Here is a 14,154-nt window from a genome sequence, read left to right on the forward strand (position 1 = left end):
TCATTACCACATCTCTATCTTATTTTAGTAATACTGGCTGGCATTGGTGTAGATGTGTTGTATGTGTTGTGTTGTGTTCCAGGAGAGAGACCCCTCTGTGTGTGCCCAGCGCATCACAGAGGTGATTGTCTCTGGAATGGAGGCATACATTCCACGTTCTTTCTCTACTCCTCATGCTAAAAAGCGTTGGTTTAATCATGCTTGTTCTCGTGCTATTAAGATAGAGAGGCAGCTAACAAAAGATTCCAGAGCCTTCGCACTCTTTCTAACCATGAACTGTACATTTCAGCCCGGAATTGTGGCATATCTATTCTCCGACTTACCAAAACCTCTTTCATCAATTGAAAATGTCAACACCTTGCTTCTTCTAATTCTTCCCGTGACTTCTGGCACCTAGCCAAAAATATCTCCACCAATTTCACTTCTTCCTCTTTCCCTCCTCTCGGGAGTACTTCCGTCCCATCAGACTGAACTCTTCGCTCAAACTTTCAGTAAGAACTCCACCCTGGACAATTCTGGGCATATTCCTCCTACTCATCCCCCCTCTGACTCTTTCATGCCTGTTATTAAGATTCTTAAGAATGATGTCATCTATGGCCTCTCTGGCCTCAACTCTCAGAAGGCTTATGGACCTGGTGGAGTGCCTTCTATTGTCCTTAAAAACTGTGCTTCCGTGCTGACACCCTGCCTGGTCAAACTCTTTCGTCTCTGCCTATCAACATCTACCTTTCCTTCCTGCTGGAAGTATGCCTTTGCACAGCCTGTGCCTAAGAAGGGTGACCGTTCCAATCCCTCAAACTACCGCCCTATAGCTTTACTTTCCTGTCTATCTAAAGCTTTGGAATCAATCCTTAACAGGAAGATTCAAAAGCACTTTTCCACTTCAAACCTTCTATCTGATCGCCAGTATGGGTTCCGCAAGGGGCGTTCTACTGTCGATCTTCTTGCTCTCTTAACTGACTCTTGGTCATCCTCTTTTAGCCGTTTCGGTGAAACTTTCTCAGTTGCGCTAGACATATCGAAAGCCTTCGATAGAGCCTAGCACAAGTCTTTGCTTTCTAAACTGCCTTCTTTTGGATTCTATCCCTCTCTCTGCTCCTTTATCTCCAGTTTCCTTTCCGGCCGTTCTATCTCTGCGGTGGTAGACGGTCACTGTTCTTCCCCTAAACCTATCAACAGTGGTGTTCCACAGGGCTTTGTCCTATCACCCACTCTCTTCCTGTTATTCATCAATGATCTTCTTTCCATAACAAACTGTCATGTCCACTCATACGCCGACGACTCCACTCTGCATTATTCAACTTCTTTCAAAAGAAGGCCATCCCAACAGGAAGTACACGACTCCAGACTGGAAGCTGCAGAACGCTTAACCTCAGACCTTGCTATCATGTCCGATTGGGGCAGAAGGAACATTGTGTCCTTCAATGCCTCAAAAACTCAATTTCTCCACCTATCAACTCGACACAATCTTCCAAACACCTATCCCCTATTCTTCGACAACACTCAGGTGTCACCTTCTTCACCACTAAATATCCTCGGTCTATTCTTAACTCAAAATCTCAACTGGAAACTTCATATCTCCTCTCTCGATAAATCAGCTTCCTCGAAGTTGGGCGTTCTGTATCGTCTCCACCAGTTCATCTCCCCCGTACAGTTGCTATCCATATACAGGGGCCTTGTCCACCCTCGTATGGAGTATGCATCTCACGTGTGGGGGGCTCCACTCACACAGCTCTTCTGGACAGAGTGGAATCTAAGGCTCTTCGTCTCATCAGCTCTCCTCCTCCTACTGATAGTCTTCTACCTCTAAAATTCCGTCGCGATGTTGCCTCTCTTTCTATCTTCTATCGCTATTTTCACGCTGACTGCTCTTCTGAACTTGTTGGTGGTAGCGAGTGTTCTAAGTGCTAATCGGTTCACGGATAGAGAAACTCATATCCCCCAGGGTTACTTTATTTGAAGAACATCACACAGGTCATGGACGCAAACAAAACACAAAGAAAAGGTGTTTGTGTGTGTATGCGTGTGTGTGGATGTTGTACTGTGAAGGTTGATATTTAAGTGTTGGTGTATATGTGGAACAATGTGTAAAAGTGGACAACGGGAGGACATGGACGGACAGTCAGAGATAAACGAGGAACAAGAAAAGTTAACAATGAAGACGCGACAGGACAGACAGGCTGACAAGTAGTGACAATAAACATACACTTAATGAGTTTGCGTTGCAGCGCCCATTTTCTTAGTGCCACTGAGGAGGAGGAACACGCAGTTTGAGCGGTGACTGCTACAGATACTCCCCCCCCCCCCCCCCCAGTGACGAGAAAGGAGGAACGAAATCTTCCCTGGTGCGGGGGCGCAGTGGCAGACGGTGTTGCGTTGCGGTGAGTAGCGCTGTGCGGTGAGTTGCGCTGAGTTGAGTTGAGGTGCACGGTAAGTTGCGCTGAGATGCATTGCGTTGAGTAGAGTTCAGCTACGGTGAGTCGAGCTGGGGTGAGTTGCGCGGTGAGGACAGCTACGGTAAGTCGAGCTGGGGTGAGTAGCGCGTAGAGGACAGCTACGGTGAGTCGAGCTGGAGTGAGTAGTGCAGTGACAACAGCTACGGTGAGTCGAGCTGGAGTGAGTAGTGCAGTGACAACAGCTACGGTGAGTCGAGCTGGAGTGAGTAGTGCAGTGACAACAGCTACGGTAAGTCGAGCTGGTGTGAGTAGTGCAGTGACAACAGCTACGGTGAGTCGAGCTGGAGTGAGTAGTGCAGTGACAACAGCTACGGTGAGTCGAGCTGGAGTGAGTAGTGCAGTGACAACAGCTACGGTGAGTCGAGCTGGAGTGCCCATTTTCTTAGTGTCACTGAGGAGGAGGAGCACGCAGTTTGAGCGGTGACTGCTACAAACTTGCTAACTGCATGCCTCCCCCCCCCCCCCCTCCCGCGGCCCCGCTGCACACGACTTTCTACTCATGCTCATCCCTATACTGTCCAAACCCCTTATGCAAGAGTTAACCAGCATCTACACTCTTTCATCCCACACGCTGGTAAACTCTGGAACAATCTTCCTTCATCTGTATTTCCTCCTTCCTACGACTTGAACTCTTTCAAGAGGAGGGTATCAGGACACCTCTCCTCCCGAAATTGACCTCTCTTTCAGCCACCTCTTTTGATTCTTTTTATAGGAGCAGCGAGTAGCGGGCTTTTTTTATTATTATTGTTTCCTTTTTTTGTGCCCTTGAGGTGTCCCCTTTGTTGTAAAAAAAAAAAAAAAATTGAGTAGGAGAGAAAAAATCGTTAATTTAGGGCAGTCATATTCACAGAAGATGGAGAGCGGTGAGATTGAGGAGGTAATACTGTAAGTTAAAAATAGGAGAGGTAAAGTTGGGGTCATCCACCTTAGCTGCATGTTGCCTTGGTGCTTGCATCCCATTGGCCTTAACCCCTGCCGCGTCCACACTAGGCCTCACGAGGCGACTCATGAGGCGACTCGTGCACCGTCTCTCCTCCTCATCCTGCCTCGCCAGTCATAATGTTTGTTGTTATAATGTTTGTTCTTCACTTGCCAGATGCAGGGGTGCTGCTTTAGAATATCAATAAGTAAAGAGTGTTGCACCGTGTCCACTCCATGTTGTCATCAACGTTTTCAGCCATGATACAGAGCAGCGCGCAGCCGACATCACCCCGTTCACGACTAATGAGTCTAGCCTCATGCCCCCAAAATGCCTCTCGCCAGAGTTTCGGGCAGCCGCCTCATGCACCTCCATTTTCAATTGTTTTTTTCTGAGTCCGGGTGCACGAGTCGCCTCATCAGTCGCCTCGTGAGGCCTAGTGTGGACCGTGTCCACACTAGGCCTCACGAGGCGATTCATGAGGCGACTCGTGTCTCGTGCACCGCCTCACGGGGGGGTGTCCACACTGTACCCCGTGAGGCGGTGCACGAGTCGCCTCATCAGTCGCCTCACCAGTCAATTTGTGAGCAGGCGAGGAGGATGGACGACGACGACACTCAGACTATTTTGTGGAGGATTGTGGCAGCGTGTGCAGTGAAGCTGAGAAAAAACGGAAAAAGAAGACATGGTGCAAGCAGTGGCTGTCTCGTCGTCAGCAAAGAGGAGGCTTCACCCAAATATATTGGCTGGAGTAGGTAGCAAGACACCTACCGAACGGGCGCACGCCCTTCCCGGTGAGGTATATATGGGAAGTGAGGAGGGTGCTGAAGCCCTCCAAAGACCCTTCCCATGTCCTCACTAACCGTTTCCCTATTGTCTCATCAACACCGGAGAGTAGTTCAGCATGCTCTCTATAGACAGATCCTCTCTCTATCCACACCACACTACATTCACACAACATACACACCTTTTCCCAAAATTCAAAATTTAAAATGGCGTACCAAAACAATGCCGACCTGAGAGGTGTCTTGATAACTCCTCGAACCTCTTTTTTTTATCAATTTCTGCAACATTCGCGGTCTTCGTTCTAATTTTCATTCTGTGGAACACCAATTCTCCTCCTCTAAACCTCACCTTCTCTTCCTCACCGAAACACAGGTTTCTGAGGCTACTGACAGCAATTTCTACTCTGTTCCCTCCTACTATCTCTATCCTAAATTTCAATCCAAAGCTGGATGTTGCGCCTACGTGCGCAACGACATCACTTGCTCTGGTGCCCACGACCTTGACTTTTCAGAATTTTCCACCATCTGGCTAAGACTTCATTGTCATTCTATTACTAAATACATCTGTGCTGTTTATTTCTCACCTAACTCTACTAACTATGTAAAATTCTTTGACTACCTAAACTCTAAAGTGGAGCACATCTTGACCCACTCTAATTTCGCTGAAATCTCCATCTTGGGAGATTTCAATGTTCACCACCAGCTTTGGCTTTCATCCTCTTTCACTGACCAGCCTGGTGAACAAGCCTACAACTTTGCTTTCCTCAACGATCTACGTAGAGCAGTTGGTTCAGCCAAGGCCAAGGCCTTGGTTCAGCACCCTACACGTATTCCCGACCATCTTGGAGACCGGCCCAACATACAAGACCTCTTCCTTACCTCTAACCCTTCTGCTTACTCTGTCAAACTGTTCTCTCCGTTGGGCTCCTCCGATCACAACCTTATTTCTGTATCCCGTCCTATTGCTCCTGTACACTCTCTGGACCCACCGAAGAGGCGATGTTTCTGGCATTTTGCTTCAACTCGGTGGGACGACCTGAGGATGTACTTTTTCGATTTCCCGTGGAATGATTACTGTTTACAGGATAGAGACCCCTCTGTGTGTGCCCAGCGCATCACAGAGATTATTGTCTCCGGAATGGAGGCATACATTCCACGTACTTTCTCTACTCCTCATGCTAAAAGGCCTTGGTTTAATCACGCTTGTTCTCGTGCTGTCAAAGATAGAGAGGCAGCTCACAAAAAGTATCAGAGCCTTCGAACTCCCGCTAACCATGATCTTTTATTTCTTGCTTGGAATCGTGCCGAATATTCTCCGACTTACAAAAAACTCCTTCATTGATAGAAAAAATGCAACCTTGCTTTTTTTTTTTCTCTTCTCCTGGGACTCTGAAAACCAAAAAAAAACTCCAAACTCACTTTCACTTCTTCTTTCCCTCTCCTCTCTGACCCTCTGACTATCATCTCCATCTCTCATCTATCTCAAACTCTCTTCTTCTTTCAAACTTTCTGGAAACTCCACTCCTTCTGGGATAATTCTACCCCTCTGACTCCTCCTCTCCCCCTCTGTCTCCTTTAATTAATGATGTTTTTCCTGCCTCTCTGCCTCCAATCCCCTCTCTGCTTTCAATCCTCAGAAGGCCTTTCTATTGTCTTTAAAACTGTGCTTCCTTTGCACCTACCCTGTCAAACTCTTTCTCTGCCTGCCTGGTCAAACAACACCTTCCTGCTTCCTTCCTGCCTTACTCCTGCCTTCATGCTGAGCCACAGGTTCCCTGCCTGTGCCTAAGAAACTGTTCCATTTGCTCTTTTCTTTTTCTAGCTTTTGGCTTCTTTTTGAATCAATCCCTTTTTGATTCAAAAGCAACCACTTCATCTTCATCTTGATCTTCTCTGATCTGTCTTCTGTCTTGAAGATTAGAAAGTGACGAAAGGTAAAGTCTATAAAATTTAAATGTGGGATAAAAAAGCTATTGATGAAAAAAAAAAAAGTTTTAATTTTAAAAAATAAATAAATTTAATGTTCTCATAAAAATATTGTTGTTCTTTCTCATCCATTACATCAATCTGCTTTACAAATAGTCAATTTTAAACTATCAACATAAATGAGTTTGGCCTGAAAAGGCAATTTTTCTTAAAAATGAAGGGTTGGGGAAAAAGGTGAAGGGAGTGGAGTCGTGGTGGTAAAGGGAGTGAAGTGTGATTTTTGGAGAGACACGAAGAAAAGGCTGGAAAATAACCTACTTGGAGATGCAAACACATTGTTAGCAGGAAATCGAAGGATGCTGCAGTGGACTGTGGATGACAGTGACAGAGTGAGAGGAAAAAGTTAAAAGTAAATGTAGTTACAAGAAAGGTAATGAGATTTGGAAAGTTAAAAAGAGCAGACTATTGATTTTGCAAAGCCATGCAAAGTTATGACAGAGAGGTTAACAGAGTGTAAGATCTAATTGACAGAAGAGAAGATAGAGGAAATTATTAAATTCAAATTTTTAGGGATGGTTCTATGCAAATATGGGAGCATGAAGGGATCAGTAAGGGAATGAGCAGTGACAGGCAGACAGGTAATATATGTGCTGAGGAGTTAAAAAAAAAAGAAGTGTGAGCATAGGAATAAAGAAAGGTATAAGATATATCATTATCCTATCAACTCTTGTGGTATACATCAGAAATTTGGACATAGAATGTAGCACAAAGTAGGCTATATAAGAGGTGCAAATGGTGTGTCAAGAGAGGATATGGAAAGTAATGAAGATATGTATTAGTTTTCATACTGGTGTAACAGCAAAGGGAGTGAATTGTTGAGTGGTTGAAGAGTGATAATGTGGTACTCTGAGATGATTTGGACATGTGATAGGAATGAATGAGAACATTGTCAAGAGAGTGCATGAGGGCAGGGTAGAGAGAGATGTTGGGGGTGACCTTCACTGAAATTGACCAACAGAGTGGATGATTATTGCAGAGAGTAGGCAGGGGAGGGATTTATTATGCCAAGACGGAGCACTGAAACAGGGATAATTTAAAACTCTTCTATCTTGGCTATCTCTTAGAGGGAAGTTCCCAAGAAGGGACAGGGTATCAGATATAGATAGATAATGATAGAGGTAAAGCATATTTTTATTGAGTACATTTTCTCTGGAGTTTAACATTATGTAATGGCGTGCACAACTTGACCAATATTATCACAAAACATTTATTTATTTTAGTTTCTGAGTGTTTGCTTGGAAATCAAACGTTATGAGTAATGAAAAATATTTTTCTTTTTTTTCATTTGTCTTAATAATACAATTTTTAATTGTTAAGAAAAATTCTACAAATATGTAAAACTATAGGAATAGTATTCATCTGCATGTTTTACTGGCATTGTATGAGGTAAATAATCAATTTGTGGGAAGCTGTCATGTGAAGGTTGACTTTTGGTAGAGGAATTTTAAGAAAATCGACCTAAAAAAGTAGCAGGAAGTCGAAACTTGGTACACTTGTAAACTGAACTTTACTGAGAAATATATTAAAGTTTCCAACAAATCCAGGTTGCGCTCTAGCCGCCATCTTTGAACATGGCTGCCGAATTTCATATTTTTTTCAAATACCTTTAGAACTATGAGTTACGAAAATTTGCAACGAGAGCAATATCATTCTACGTATAAGGACAAACATTTTCGATTCCCAACTTGTTTTTGTACGATCATAAACAAAAAAAGTTACGATTTTTTTCATTCTGTGAATCAATGCAATATGACATTCATACAGCCTGAGTGTAAAAAACACAAATATTTGTTGTGATTTATTATTTCAGAGCAATCCCAGTTCTTTATATTTATAGTATCATATAGCCCATACTCATTATTCAGTTCAAATGGATACTTTCGGCTTTATGTAATACTTTTTAAATATGGGTTAAATTTAACAATTAGTCTGCATATATATATATATATATATATATATATATATATATATATATATATATATATATATATATATATATATATATATATATATATATATATATATATATATATATATATATATATATATATATATATACATATATATATATATATATATATATATATATATATATACATATATATATATATATATATATATATACAGTGGCATCTCAAGTAATGGACGGCTTACTCTTTTGATTTTGCGGCGCCCTTGTCATTAAGCCGCGAATTTTGGAAAATCAACCGCTTTGGTCAAACTACATTGCCAAGAGGGGCTACATGACAAATTACAGCCTTCTAGAGGCAATAGCAAGGTCACACTAGACAAAAACGGCAAAGTGTCTGGAGTTCGTCAAAATCGTTCTCGACAGGGTTTACGTTTCGAGCTCTAGCGACGAAACTACTGGGAGATGGAAAATGTTATGAACCATATTGCAAAGCACATTTGCAGGGCTAAATCATTTGTTAAATAGGTGTTTTGATACTCTCAAAAAATGAGTGGGTTTCAAGGTTGGGAACTCAAAAATAGTTTTTTTTACAAGTTGTTTTTTGCGAATTTATTTGATTTGTTACCCTTTCGAGTCTGTTTTTGAACCCGGTCGCTGATTAACAAATATAGTCCTTTCATTTTGCCGTCTATTGATACCAAAAACTTTTACTGTAGCCCAAGAAATAAGGAGTTATGGTGATTCGCACCATAGCGGTTGATTTTCCAAAATTCACGGCTTAATGACAAGGCTGGGGCAAGTATCCGTTCCATAGTATAGGGTTCACTGATATATATATATATATATATATATATATATATATATATATATATATATATATATATATATATATATATATATATATATATATATATATATATATATATATATATATATATATATATATATATATATATATATATATATATATATATATATATATATATATATATATATATATATATATATATATATATATATATATATATATATATATATATATATATATATATATATATATATATATATATATATATATATATATATATATATATATATATATATATGATTTTCGAAAATTCGCGGCTTAAGACAAGGCTAAATATGAACTTTACATTTCTGCCCGAAATCGTGCCAAATCTATTCTCCGACTAACCAAAAATTCTTTCATTAATAGAAAATGCCAAAACCTTGCTTTCTCTAACTCTTCCCGTGACTTCTGGCATCTAGCCCAAAACATCTCCTCCAACTTCACTGCTTCATCTTTTCCTCCACTCCTCCGTCCTGACGGCAACACTGCCGTCTCATCTATCTCTAAGGCTGAACTCTTCCTCAAACTTTTCTAAAACTCAACTCTGGACTATTCTGGGCATATTCCTCTAACTAATACCCACTTTGACTCCTATATGCCTGTTATAAAGATTCTTCAAAATGATGTTTTCTAAGCCCTCTCTGGCCTCAATCCTCAGAAGGCTTATGGACCTGATGGAGTGCCTCCTATTGTCCTTAAAAACTGTGCCTCCGTGCTGTCACCCTGCCTGGTCAAACTCTTTCGCCTCTGCCTGTCAACATCTACCTTTCCTTCTTGCTGGAAGTATGCCTTCATACAGCCTGTACCTAAGAAGGGTGACCGCTCCAATCCCTCAAACTACCGTCCTATTGCTTTACTTTCTTGTCTATCTAAAGCTTTTGAATCAATCCTTAACCGGAAGATTCAAAAGCACCTTTCCACTTCTGACCTTTTATCTGATCGCCAGTATGGGTTCCGCAAGGGGCGTTCTACTGGTGATCTACTAGCCTTCTTAACTGACTCTTGGTCATCCTCTCTTAGCTGTTTCGGTGAAACCTTTGCTATTGCGCTGGACATATCAAAAGCTTTTGATAGGGTCTGGCACAAATCTTTGCTTTCCAAACTACCCTCCTACGGTTTCTATCCTTCTCTCTGTACCTTTATCTCCAGTTTCCTTTCTGACCGTTCTATTTCTGCCGTGGTAGACGGTCACTGTTCTTCCCCTAAATCTATTAACAGTGGTGTCCCACAGGGTTCTGTCCTATCTCCCACTCTTTTTATGTTGTTCATTGATGATCTTCTTTCCAAAACGAACTGTCCTATCCATTCCTACGCCGATGATTCCACTCTGCATTACTCAACTTCTTTTAATAGAAGACCCACCCAACAGGAACTTAACGACTCAAGGCTGGAGGCTGCAGAACGCTTAGCCTCAGACCTTACTATTATTTCCGATTGGGGCAAGAAGAACCTGGTGTCCTTCAACGCCTCAAAAACACAGTTTCTCCACCTATCCACTCGATACAATCTTCCAAACAACTATCCCCTATTCTTTGACAACACCCAGCTATCACCCTCCTCAACACTAAACATCCTCGGTCTATCCTTAACTCAAAATCTCAACTGGAAACTTCATATCTCATCTCTTACTAAATCAGCTTCCTCGAGGCTGGGCGTTCTGTACCGTCTCCGCCAGTTCTTCTCCCCTGCACAGTTGCTGTCCATATACAGGGGCCTTGTCCGCCCTCGTATGGAGTATGCATCTCATGTGTGGGGGGTTCCACTCACACAGCTCTTCTGGACAGAGTGGAGGCTAAGGCTCTTCGTCTCATCAGCTCTCCTCCTTATACTGATAGTCTTCTATCTCTTAAATTCCGCCGCAATGTTGCCTCTCTTTCTATCTTCTATCGATATTTCCATGCTGACTGCTCTTCTGAATTTGCTAACTGCATGCCTCCCCCCCTCCCGCGGCCCCGCTGCACTCGACTTTCTACTCATGCTCATCCCTATACTGTCCAAACCCCTTATGCAAGAGTTAACCAGCATCTTCACTCTTTCATCCCTCACGCTGGTAAACTCTGGAACAATCTTCCTTCATCTGTATTTCCTCCTGCCTACGACTTGAACTCTTTCAAGAGGAGGGTATCAGGACACCTCTCCTCCCGTATTTGATCTTGCTTTCGGCCACCTCTTTTGTTTCTTTTTTGGGAGCAGCGAGTGGCGGGCTTTATTTTTTATTATTGTTTTCTTTTTTTGTGTGCCCTTGAGCTGCCTCCTTTGTTGTAAAAAAAAAAAAAAAAAAAAAAATCCGTTCCATAGTATAGGGTTCACTGATATATATATGTATATCTGTATGTATATATATATATATATATATATATATATATATATATATATATATATATATATATATATATATATATATATATATATATACACGAGGTGTGACAATAAAGTAACGAGACTGTGGTCGCCAGGCCAATGACTGAATGCCAATTGGCTAACCGCTACACAATACACAATATCTCACCAGTATTCTGATATAATTTTTGTTCACTCACACTTTGTTCTTTATTTTTAGGCTGTTGTTTAGCAGACTTTTTTTTACGCTCTGTCAGAAAACTGGATGTGGTACAAACATGGAACAAAGAATCAATTTGAAATTCCTGGTTAAACTTGGAAAGGGCCCAACGGAGTGTTTTAGTCTTCTTCAAAAGGCTGAAGGAGTTAAGGAGAACATGCGATATCGCGGCCGAGAGTCTTGGAGTGGCACAAACGTTTCAAGGGTGGCTGTGAGACGGTGGATGATGTCACCAGGTCAGTACGGCCTTCCACGACGATAACGGCTGAGAACATTAACTGAGTGAACCAGTTAGTGAGGAGTGATCGCAGATTGACTTTGCGGATGATTGCGGAGTAACTCAGCCTGAACAAGCGGGCTCTGTGGAGAGACAAGTCATGGTTGCTCCACAACGACGACACGCCCGCACACACATCGTTAAGTGTGAGGAAGTTCTGGGCTAAAAAAAATAGATCACAGCCCCTGACCACCCTCCTTATTCACCAGATCTCGCACCGTGTGACTTCTGGCTAAAGACAGTGCTAAAAAGAACACATTTCGTCTCTGTAGATGAAATCAAAGACACTGTGAAGAAGGAGCTAAAAAAAAATAAAGTAGGGGGACTTTGCCGAATGCATCAAGGGGTGGCAGAATCGAATGCAGAAGTGCATTAACCGTGGAGGTTGAAGGCCTCAATGTGTAATTTCCCCGTAGAGTTTGTAATAAAGCATTTTTGAGAAAAGTCTCGTTACTCCTTTGTATATATATATATATATATATATATATATATATATATATATATATATATATATATATATATATATATATATAGTTTTTTTTCACATCTTCGCCTGTGGCGCCGGTAGGCTTGTTTTTTTTGGAGTGGCCTGATGGTATGGCCCAGCCCGTTGTGGCGCAGGCCAGAGTTTATAGTGGCGCCATCCTGCATTGGTTCATGCTGCCCTCCCGGAGCTCATCTTTAATCGTAGAATCTAAGAGTCCGGGTTGATAGGTGGTCTTCTGGACAGCATTGGGTAGTTTTAAGCCACTCGGCGGCAGCTGAAATATCCCAGCTTGGTGGCACCGGGCGAGGATTGAACTCGCGTCGTCCTGATCGCGGCGCCGTCACGCTGTCGACTCAGCCACCGCCTCCCCATATATATATATATATATATATATATATATCTATATATATATATATATATATATATATATATATATATATATATATATATATATATGTATATATCTGGCTAAGACTTCATTGTTATTCTTTTACTAAATACATCTATGCTGTTTATCTCTCACCTAACTCTACTAACTATGTAAAATTCTTTGACTACTTGATCTCTAAAGTGGAGCACATCTTGACTCACTCTCCCTTCGCTGAAATCTCCATCTTGGTAGATTTCAATATTCATCACCAGCTTTGGCTTTCATCCTCTTTTACTGACCAGCCTGGTGAACAAGCCTACAACTTTGCTCTCCTCAACGACCTAGAGCAGTTGGTTCAGCACCCTACACATATTCCTGACCGTGTTGGAGACCGTTCCAACATACTAGACCTCTTCCTTACATCTAACCCTTCTGCTTACTCTGTCAAACTGTTCTCTCCGTTGGGCTCCTCCGATTACAACCTGATTTCTGTATCCTGTCCTGTCGCTCTTGTACATCCTCAGAGACAGAGGCATAGAGAGAGACAGAGAGAGGCAGAGAGAGCAAAAGACAGAGGCTGAGAGAAAGGCAGAGCGGCAGAGATAGAGGTAGATTTACATAGATTTACATAGAAAATCAGACCACACAGACCCCATGGTCCAGACTTGGTGGTCTGTCCTTAAACCTAAGTGATTTTACATTAATCAGAAGACTCCAAAACGTTGCATTTCTACTCTAGTTGATATTAAGTTGAAGGAAGTGACGGTCGAGCTTATTTTTGAAGGAGTCAATCGTGTTACACTGGACCACTGATGGTGGAAGCTTATTCCATTCTCGCACTATAACGTTGGTGAAGAAAAATTTGGTGCAGTCTGAATTTACTTGTCTACATCTGAGTTTTACGCAATTGTTCCTCGTGCACAAAGTGTCATCGATCATAAACAATGTTGATCTGTCTACATTCGTGAAACCATTAAGTATTTTAAAACATTCGATCAGTTTTCCTCGGAGGCGACGTTTCTCAAGAGAGAACATGTTAAGGGTGGAAAGCCTTTCTTCGTAGGATTTGTTGCGCAAGGAAGGGATCATTTTCGTTGCCCGACGCTGAACACCTTCTAATTTAGCAATATCCTTTGCATGGTGGGGAGACCAAAACTGTACCGCATATTCCAAGTGGGGTCTGACTAAACTGTTGTAGAGCGGGAGTATTACATCTTTATTCTTGAATACAAAGTTTCTTTTAATGAAGCCCAACTTTCTGTTCGCTTTATTTGCTGCATCGATGCATTGCTGTGAGAATTTGAGGTTTGACGCGATTTTGACCCCCAACTCCTTGACGCATTGAACGCTTTTGAGTTCAACGCCGCGCATTTCGTATTCGAACTTCTTATTCCTCGTTCCAATTTGAAGGACCTGGCGCTTGTCTACGTTAAAGGGCATCTCCCATCTATCCGACCAAGCTGAAATTTTGTGCAAATCCTCTTGGAGGCTTTGCCTGTCTTCGTCAGTCAGAACCGAGTTACCAATCTTTGTGTCGTCTGCAAATTTACTA

This window comes from Eriocheir sinensis, chromosome 36 (genome assembly GCF_024679095.1).
Source record: "Eriocheir sinensis breed Jianghai 21 chromosome 36, ASM2467909v1, whole genome shotgun sequence".
Classification (NCBI taxonomy): domain Eukaryota; kingdom Metazoa; phylum Arthropoda; class Malacostraca; order Decapoda; family Varunidae; genus Eriocheir; species Eriocheir sinensis.